The following is a 10,589-nucleotide window of genomic DNA, read 5'->3' as shown; positions in this document are numbered from 1 at the left end:
AAGCATCATCCGTCCGGATGACGTGGATTCCTATCAAGTCCTTCATCTGTGTTGAGAAGCTTTAAACTGCTCCAGCTTGCATCTGTCTGGACGATTCAGCAGCCCATCCAGAAGACTCTCAGTGTCCAATCAAGCTCCAGGATTTCTTTCCAAAACACAGATATGGGAAGATTGCTACAACCGTCTGGACGACGTGGATTCCCGTCCGGACGTGCTCATCCATAATGCAAGTATCGCAATTAAAATCCAGACGTCCGGACGCGCAAGCATCAGATATGGAAATTGCATGCATTAGATCAGCCGTCCGGACGACCACCCTCCCGGTCTGGATGTACGAAGTCTCTATATGGAAATTACTTGCAGTGGACGTGCGACCGTCAGGATGACAGGGCAACACCGTCCGGACGTGGCTCATTTCAGGAAAGAATTTCAGAGAAATTCTTGGACAATTGATTGTACAGTTGTCCGTCCGGACGGCCCATGACTATCGTTTGGACGGCGCCCAGTTTTTATCAAGCCAGATGCTCGTTTGAACCGTTAGCTTATAAATAAAGGTCCCTAGGCTTGAGAACAACAAGAATTCAGTATTGAATTCCATTAGTGCTTAGAGAGCTATATTGTGAGTTTATTGAGCTGAGTTGACGTCTCTGAAGCCGTTGCTATGTGTGCTGTTGCTACGCTTAATCTGAAGTCTATCTTAGGGGATGGCCCTAAGGTAAAGGATTCCGTTGAAGACCCCTTCAGGTAGGAGACCTGGTTGGGAGGCGTTCGTTTTGGGTTACACGTTAGAGAGCAAGGTACGACCATTGCATTAGGGGTATGTGAGTGTTACTACTTTGTATCTAGTCTTGTCTTCTGAACAATGGATATCCAGGGTTTGGCTGCTCCGGAGTGGTTTTTTTCTCATCTTGAGTTTCCACTTCGTTAACAAAAATCTTGTGTTATTTTATTCCGCATTATTTTGTTAACACATTGTGCACAGACACACACTTGCTTTATATTAGAAGTCAATTTTCATTTTTCACATGTCGCAAATCATAGACATAAATTGAATATAGGCATAATCATAAAAGCAGTATTATGACAGTTTTAAATGCAATGTATTGATTATTTATCTTTTTTGCACTTAATGGAGCCAACGGTCCAGATTAACGTGTTGTGGAAGCCAACGGTCCCCTTCACTTAAAGCTTATTTGTTTGTTGCTGGAATCCAAATGTCCCAGCAGACTAAGAGCCAAAGGTCTTAGCCCGTTTATTTATTAAGTGTCACGGAAGCCAAAGGTTCCACTGGCAGCCATCAACCCCCCCCCCCCCCCCCCCCCCGCGCTGCATACCAGCTTAGTTATTAACCAGTTTAGTTAAAATAGAAAATATGTAAAATCACATGCGCAAACAAATAAATAAATAAGTGTTCATAATATTAAGGAAAAGTCCACCAGCATCACCCTCAGTAAGTATAAAGATTCTTACTGTTTCTACTTCAAAAGATGTCCGCAAAAATATTGACTGCATAATTATATTCGTACAATAACAAATTAGTATAAAATGCTAAGAAAATATTTATTATTATTATTAGTCATTATCTATTTACGTACTACAATGGTTATATATTTAAATATAACTATTATGTATCAAATATTAGTGTGTCTTAGTATTCGTTTATAAAATAATTTAATTGACGTTAATCATATTTCTAAATAGGAATAGATGACACAACAGCATAGACAATGATATTTTGTATTTTTAATCCAGACAAAACATCGGTATTATTATATTAAATGTCGAATAACATTTTAAAACAATTGGCAACATGACAACGCTTTTGGAAATATTTTTTATTATAAATTGACCAAATGTTTGTTACCACTCAAATAATATTCAAATTAGAAAATATAAATTCTGATTTAGTTAAACATATATATATATATATATATATATATATATATATATATATATATATATATATATATTACTCTTTTTCTTTTAACACTAATTAGTACACATGTGTTTTCTACACCACACACACATCTCTCCTTTTTCACCAAGACACGCACTCATATTTCTTTAACAAAACCACCCACAACATGCAACACATAACAGTAAACTCTTCATAGAACATACCCACACCAAAAAAAAATCTCACTTCTCTTATCTTCTTCTTCTTCACGGCATGCACTCACACACTTTCATTAGCACTTCTTCCTATACCAAAACACAAAAATAGCAACATAACACACAACACACCTACTTAGGGCTTCACACAAGAAACCATAATAGCCTTACCTTTGTCATTCTGAGGCTCTGAACCTGAGGGCTTCACAAACACAGTTCTAGAAGTAGAAGCAATGCTGGAGGAATCAGTAGCTACATACCCGAGACCAGTTTTGTCAAATGAGCACTTCTGACCTGTCAGCATCTGAGTTAGCTTTTTGTCTGAGAACTTCTCCAACTGTAACTGTGCATCCATCAGTTTATCTTCCAAGTCCGTGATCTTTTGAAGTAATGTGTCTCTTTTTGTCTTCATAGTGTCCAGCTTCATCACCTTCTTTTGATTGGACTCTCTCAGCTTCATGAGTTCCTTGTACAAGACACAATATTCCTCTTTTAGTTTTTCGTCACTATGCTCAGAGTAGTGAAGATCGTCCTGGTCTTCATGTGGAGCCACAAAGGGTACAAAATTATCAGGAGATTCTTCTTCTTTCTCAGACTCATCGCTGAGAGTTGCATTGTAGGCCTTCCCCTTAGCCTTCTTAAGATTTTCACATTCAGTTCTCATGTACCCAAAGCCGAAGCACTCACAACATCTATGACCTCTAGGATCCTTCTTCTCTTCTTTTTCTGGCTCGGCTTCATTGGGAGTTTCCCTTAGTCCTTCGATGAATTTATCAGTCTTCATCAATTTATTATTCCTATTGGCGATCATGGCTAATTCATCTTCTTCTTCATTGTCTGAGTCTTCATTAGAAGAGACTCTGCTTTTAGTCGTTTTGAAGGCCATCTCCTTTGCTTTACGGACTGGGGGTAGGGATTACTTATAAGTTTGAAGAGATCCCACCAACTTTTCAATCTTCATAGAATCTAACTCCTTGCTTTCATTAATGGAAGTCACTTTAATCCTGAAACACTCTGGCAAAGACCTTAGAATCTTTTTGATGAGTTTTACATCAGAGACCCTCTTCCCAAGACTCACCATCGAGTTTCTCAAGTCGTTGATCCTGGTGTAAAACTCATTGACTGTCTCATTCTCTAACATCTTAATTTCTTCAAATCTAGAAATCAACATCTGGAGCTTGGCAGATTTAACAAGTTTGGTGCCCTCATATGTTGTTTCTAAGATTTGCCATGCTTCTTTAGCGGATTCACAATTTGAAATTCTTGCGAATTCAAATGGGGAAAGCGCTTGACATAGAGCATGGAGGGCTTTATCATTAGAAAGTCGTGCACTAGTTTGAGCAACAGATACTTCGGCAGTTGTAGCCTCTGGTTTAATCCAACCAATTTCCACAATTTGCCAAACATCAATAGATTTTAAAAAGAAGCACATACGAGTTTTCCAATACCCATAATTCGTGCAATCAAAGGCAGGAATTCAATTATGAGATTGATACATTATAAAAAAATTGAAGTAAAAAAGATCACACTAAAGAAATAAATCTTAAACAAAGTGTACCATGCTCTGATACTAATTGAAAAATAAAATTGACTTCTAATTTACCAAGTGTGTGACAGTGTGCAATAAAATATCTAAATTGTGGAATTTAAAAGAAACAAATATTTTGTTGACGAAGTGGGAACTCAGGATTTTCACTATTCAGAAGACAAAGCTAGTACATAGAAAGTAACACTCACATACCCCGATGCAGCGATCGTTCCTATTACTCTGACATGAAACCCATCTTGAACGCTTCCCAACCAAGTCTCCTACTTGAAGGGGTCTTCAATGGAATCCTTTACCTTAGGGCTCCTCCCTAAGATAGACTTCACACAATGGCAACGGCTAGAGAGCTAGCGGATCTTCAAATCTCCCTAAACAACCTCTCTAAGCACTATGGAATTCTATACTGAATTCTTACAAAATACAAGCCTAGAGTCACCTATTTATAGGCTTACAGAAAACCTAATTCTGATCAATTTCAAACTTTGGAAAGTAGCGTCTGGACAGTCACTTAGCTGCATCCGGACTGTCTTCTACGACTGCCTCTCTTATTCTGCTTGTGTCCGAACAGTCAACGCTGTCACTCCTTTCCGCATCTGTAAAGGAGACCCAGAATATTCAAGAACACTGGGTAGCGACCGGACGTGTTGCCACGTCGTCCGGATGTTTGGCAGAACCTTCCCAATTAGTGTCTTTTGAAATCCAAATTCGTGTAAAACTCGGAGTAGCTTGAACTAGAGTCCGGACGGTGTAGCTCGGTCGTCCAGACAGCTATAAAGGCTGAAGCTTCTAGATACTGAGGGGCGTACGGATGCCTTCAAAGGCCCTTCCGAACGATTGTACAAGAACCAGCTGTTTCTGACTTGGAAATAGCATGAAATCTGTATGGACATATTCTAGAAGCATCTGAACAGACACATGGCATGAATTGAGACACTGTCCATATTACATGAAGATTCTGAATTGATCCAATATTCCTGTTAAAAACCAACCTTTACATAAAGTATTTTTGTCAACCAGAATGTTGCCAATATAAAATACTAACAGTGTAGCCTGAGACTACTGCTGTGGAGGCCGGTATGTCGAAGAAGATTGGTAGGGCTGCCTGTTAGATTGTGCTAGTATTTTATGTTGGCAACATTCTGGATGACAAAAACACTTTATGTAACGGTTGATTTTTTAAACAGGATTATTGGTTTTATTCAAAGTCTTCAAGTTATATGGACAGTGCTCATTTCAAGCCATGTGATTAGTCACAAGTTTTTAGAAGATGTCCATGAAGATCCCAACCAGATCTTCCACCTGAAGGGGTTTTTGATGGATTCCTTTACCTTAGGGCCAACCCCTAAGGTATACTTCACACGAACAACGAACACACACTGGCAACGGCTTGAGAGCTAGTGGATCTTCGATTCCCCCTAAACACCCTCTCAAAGCACTATGGAATTCACCACCGAATTCTGTACAAAACACAGACCTAGAGCCCCCTATTTATAGGCTTCAAGAGACCTAAAAAAATGATGAAAAACAGACTTTGGCTGTCGAGCGTCCGGACGGAAGATAGCCTTGTTCGAACGGATTTCTGCGAAATCCTTCAGAAACAGCGCATATCTAGAGGCCGTCCAGACGCTACTCCCTTTCCATCCAGACACCACCTGTCTGGATGTCTTGCAGACATACAAGTTGCATATTTTTTCTTAGCTTTCCAACGACACTAATTTCGTTACAATCCGATACTCGAGCAGAGAGTTATGATAAAAACACTAAGACGTGCACAAAAATCTTCCTGGAAGCCTGAAATATGTCTAGATGTTTCTCTTGGCCGTCTGGCCATTCAGGTTGTATATCTTTTCATTAGCTTTCCAATGAAACCAATTTCATCCCAATCAGATATTTGAACAGAAAGTTATGATTGAAATACTAGAGGGCGTTCGGACTGCTTGACCGAGCGTCCGGACGATCAACTGCAACCGCCTTTCCAAAATAGCGCTGAAAGCTTCCATATCAAAGCCGCATCTGGACGATGTTGCCATAGCATCCGGACGGTTGTACTTCTACTGTATGACTTGCCTTACCAAGGATAGCATCCGGACAAGAACACCACATTGTTCGGACGGTTTGCAGCTGTCTTCCCATATCTGTGTGAAAAATGAAATTGACTTCTAAAAATAAAGTGTGTGCATAAGTGTCAACAAAAATTAAAGCACAGCGGAAAGTAAATGACACACAGATTTTTGTTGACGAAGTGGAAACTCAATTAAGAGAAAAACCACTATGGGGCAGCCAAACCTAGGAATTCCACTATTCAGAAGACATAGCTAGATACAAGACAGTAACACTCACATTTACCGATGTAGTGGTCGTACCTTGATCTCTGACGTGTAACCCAACACGAACGCTTCCCAACCAGGTTCTCCTACCTGAAGGGATTTTCAATGGAATCCTTTATCTTAGAGCCGACCCCTAAGATGGACTTCAGTTATAGCGTAGCAACAACACACTTGCAATGGCTTGAGAGAGAATAAATCAGCTCCAATAACCTCACAAAATAACTCTCTAAGCTCTGATGGAATTCAATACCGAATTCTTGCAGTTCTTAATGCCTAGGGACCTCTATTTATAGGCTGAGGGTTCAAATGGGCGACTGCTGTGATAAGTACGAACGCCGTCCAGACGGTGAGGCACTATCGTCCGGACGGTTGCACGTCCGCTGTAAGTAATTTCCATTTAAGGATTCGCGCGTCCGGACCAAGGGGGATGGCCATCCGGACGCGCAAAGATAGACTTCGGTTTATAGCACAGCACACTTGTAAAACGGCTTCAGAGGGATTGATGACTTCTCTGAGCTCTAATGGAATTCACACCGAATTCATGCAATTCTCAATGCCCAGGGGCCTCTATTTATAGGCTAGGGGCTCAAATGAGCGTCAGGCAAAATATACCTGGGCGCCATCCGGACGGTGGACATGGGCAGTCCGGATGGACAACTGTGCGACAAGATTTTTCAAAAATTTTGCGGGGAAATCTTCCCTGTTTAAGAGCCTCGTCTGGACGGGATGGCACATCGTCCGGACGGTCGCACGTCCGCTGCAAGTAATTTCCTTATAAGGCTTTAAAGTGTCCGAACCATAGGGATGAGCGTCCGGACGGCTATTCATCAACACGCAATTTCCATATCTGCAATGCGCACGTCCGGACCATAATAGGCAGTCGTCCGGACGGTTGAAGTCGAATCAGCAATTTCCTTCTTTGATGCATGCGCGTCTGGACCACAGTTGTCAGACGTCCGGACGGTCATATTTGAATCACGATTCTTGCCTTAAGGATACGCGCGTCCGAACAGGATACCACATCGTCTGGACGGTTGATTGATCTTCCCTTTCTTGGAACTTGGAAAGAAATCATAAATTGATCGAGTACTGAGAGGCATTCGGACGTGCTGCTGAAACGTCCGAACGGATTCAAGCTGGCACAGAAACTTCTCGATACAGTATGGGGTCCAGATGGAATGAACACTTCGTCCGGACGGATGATGCTGATTTGTCTTAGAGGTCCGGACGGTAGACACGTCGTCCGAAGGGATGGCACAGTGGATAGATGGGCGTCCGGACGGGATGGCTCCATCGTCCGGACTGCTGATAGGGAACTTGAATTCTTCTGACTTGCAGACTCTGAATAGTGGAATCCCTGTTTACAGCATCTTTACACTTAAGTGATTTTGTCCAAACACAGAATGAGGCCAAAATACTAACACTGTGTTTGAGACAGAAACCGTATTACTTGTCGAACTCTGAATGGCGTCTGAACGGTATTACCACGTCGTTCAGACGGATGCACTTGAACACTGGATTCTTCTCGAACTCTTAATAACGTCCAGACGATTTGCCATTATGTCCCGACGGATGCGATCTTGAACAGCTCGAAGTTTCTAGACACTGATGGGAGTCCGGACGGATGTTGCTAACTGATGAGGGTCTGGACGGGAACACCACATCGTCCGGACGGTTGCTTGGGATCCGACTTCTCACAGTTGGAATCTACACAGAATCTTCCTTGAACACTAAAATAGCCTTCATGAAGCTTGTGACCCTTGCAACTTGTCATAAAACAGCTATTTCCACATCAGAGAAATAAACTCTTAATATCTGAAGACTTTGAAATATACGGCATCCCTGTGAAAGCAGCTACATTACATAATAGTGATCTTGTCAACAGAATGTAGCCAATTAAAATACTATCAAACTCCCCCTTTGGCCATTTTGGGACAAAAATCACTAGACCGGATAAAAATACATTACCGGTCCAAAAACTAACATATATTCCCCCTTTTTGTCTCAAATGGACAAAGGATAAACATAGTATAGAAAGACAACAATATTAAAATACTGCCCCTTGATATCTCAACAGAACAATCGTAAACATAGTATATAAAATCCACAGACAAAGACTTTCTAAAATCCTAAACAATAGGAAACTAGAGAATAGTTTGCAAATGGCCCAAAAGAGAGGAACAAAAATCCTCCAAGTACCAAATCCTGCTGATCCACTGAAATTAAGTAATGGAGAGAAAACTTGAAAAATAAAGAGACTTCTAATTTTAACAAGTGTGTTGAACAGTGTGCAACAAAATATTAAATGCAAAAATTAAAGGAGACAAATATTTTGTTGACGAAGTGGAAACTTAATTAAGAGAAAAACCACTCCGGGGCAGCCAAACCCAGGATATCCACTATTCAGAAGACAAGACTAGATACAAGATAGTAACACTTACATACCCCTGATGCAATGGTCGTACCTTGCTCTCTAACGTGTAACCCATCACGAACGCCTCCCAACCAGGTCTCCTACCTGAAGGGATTTTCAATGGAATCCTTTATCTTAGAGCCGACCCCTAAGATAGATTTCAGTTATAGCGCAGCAACAACACACTTGCAATGGCTTGAGAGAGAATAAATCAGCTCCAATAACCTCACAAAATAACTCTCTAAGCTCTAATGGAATTCAATACCGAATTCTTGCAGTTCTCAATGCCTAGGGACCTCTATTTATAGGTTGAGGGGCGACTGCTGTGATAAGTACGGACGCCGTCCGGACGGTGAGGCACTATCGTCCGGACGGTTGTACGTCCGCTGTAAGTAATTTCCATTTAAGGCTTCGCGCGTCCGGACCAAGGGGGATGGCCATCCGGACGGTTGATCTTCAACACGCAATTTCCAAATCTGTTTAGCACGCGTCCGGACGATCGAAGTTGAATACGCAATTTCCTTATTTGTTGAACGCGCGTCCGGACCAAGCTGACTGATGTTCGGACGGTTGTATTTGAATTGCGATTCTTGCCTTATGTATGAGCTCGTCCGGATGGGAATCCACGTCGTCCGGATGATTGCATCAATCTTCCCTTATTTGAACTTGGAAAGAAAATCTGAAGCTGATGGAGCACTAGACGTCATCCAAATGGATGCAAGCTGGAATTGAAGCTTCACGATACAGTGGAGGGTCCAGACGGAAATCCACGTCGTTCGGACGAATGATACTTAGTCTGTCGGGCGTCTGGACGATATGGCATGTTGTTCAGACAGCTGGAACTGTGGATAGATGAGCGTCCGGACGGGATGGCATGTCGTCCGGACAGTTGGTAGGGAACCGATTTTTCTTGACTTGCAAACAGTGCAGAATCTCTATAACACTTCTGAATAGCGGAATCCTTGTTACAAAAGCATCATTACAAAGAAGTGATTTTGTCCAACAGAATGAAGCCAACACTAAAACTAACAAACTCCCCCTTTGGCCATTTTGGGACAAAAATCACTTGACCAGTTAAAAATACAATCCCAGTCCAAATCAAAAATTACTCCTCCTTTTTGTCACAAAGGGACAAAGGGTAAAACAAAGTAATTAGAAAAACCACACAACAATTACTCCCCCTCAATGTCTCAGAAGTACAAGGGTAAACATAGTAATAATATCCACAGACAAAAACTTTCTAAAATCCAAAACAATAGGAGAATAGAGAAAAGTCTGTAAGTGGCCCAAAAGAGAGGAACAGAAATCCTCCAAGTATCAAATCCTGCTGATCCACAGAATGCAAGTAACAGAGAGAAATCTGTACCAGAAGTTGGATTTGCGCTACTTCGGCTTCTAGCTCAGGAAGCTGGGAACCATGGACTGAACAACCTTCAATCTCTTGATTTTGCAAAGCCTGAAACTGGTTATCCGCAGATTGACATCCTCTAAGCAATTAGTCTACAAGATAAATGGGGAGATTCACCACTGAACCTCTAACTGATGCAGATCTAAGGGAATGCTACAGAAGGCTCCGCATGAGCTGGGGGGAAAAAGCTCATCTTAAATCCTGGGACCCTTGGAAATTTTGACCACATGACCTCAAACAAAATTAATTTTTCAAAGGATGCATCTGTCAAACAATGTGATGGGAGCTGCTAGACAACATATTCCTGTAGAGATCTAAATAGAAATATTTCCAAAAATAACACAACAAAGAAACATTATATCCTGTTAGTCCAAAAAGAAAGTGGTATTATAACAGCTGTCAATTGGATGCCTAAGAATTACAAAAACAAAGATCGCAATCCAAATGACCCAGATATATCAATATCAACCCAACACACAAGCATAATAGGATTTTCATGCACAAAAATATCCCAATCAACAAATATTCCAATATTCTAAAAGCACAAATATTCCAATAACGGAAGACACAATGAAAATCATGGAATGAGAAGATGTGTAAAGAATGCCAAAATCTCGGGAGAAATCCATGAGAAAAACACACAACATGACATGATAAAAATGCAGAGATGTGTGTATGGCAGAGAAAGAGAAGCAAGTCTTAAACCTATAGAGATCCTGTCCAGACGTGTCACTTAACCGTTCGGAGGGACATATTTTGATGAGAAAGAATCTTTAACTTCAC

The sequence above is a fragment of the Alnus glutinosa genome, chromosome 11 (genome assembly GCF_958979055.1).
Source record: "Alnus glutinosa chromosome 11, dhAlnGlut1.1, whole genome shotgun sequence".
In the NCBI taxonomy this organism is placed as follows: domain Eukaryota; kingdom Viridiplantae; phylum Streptophyta; class Magnoliopsida; order Fagales; family Betulaceae; genus Alnus; species Alnus glutinosa.
Note: the sequence above shows the minus strand (reverse complement) of the source record.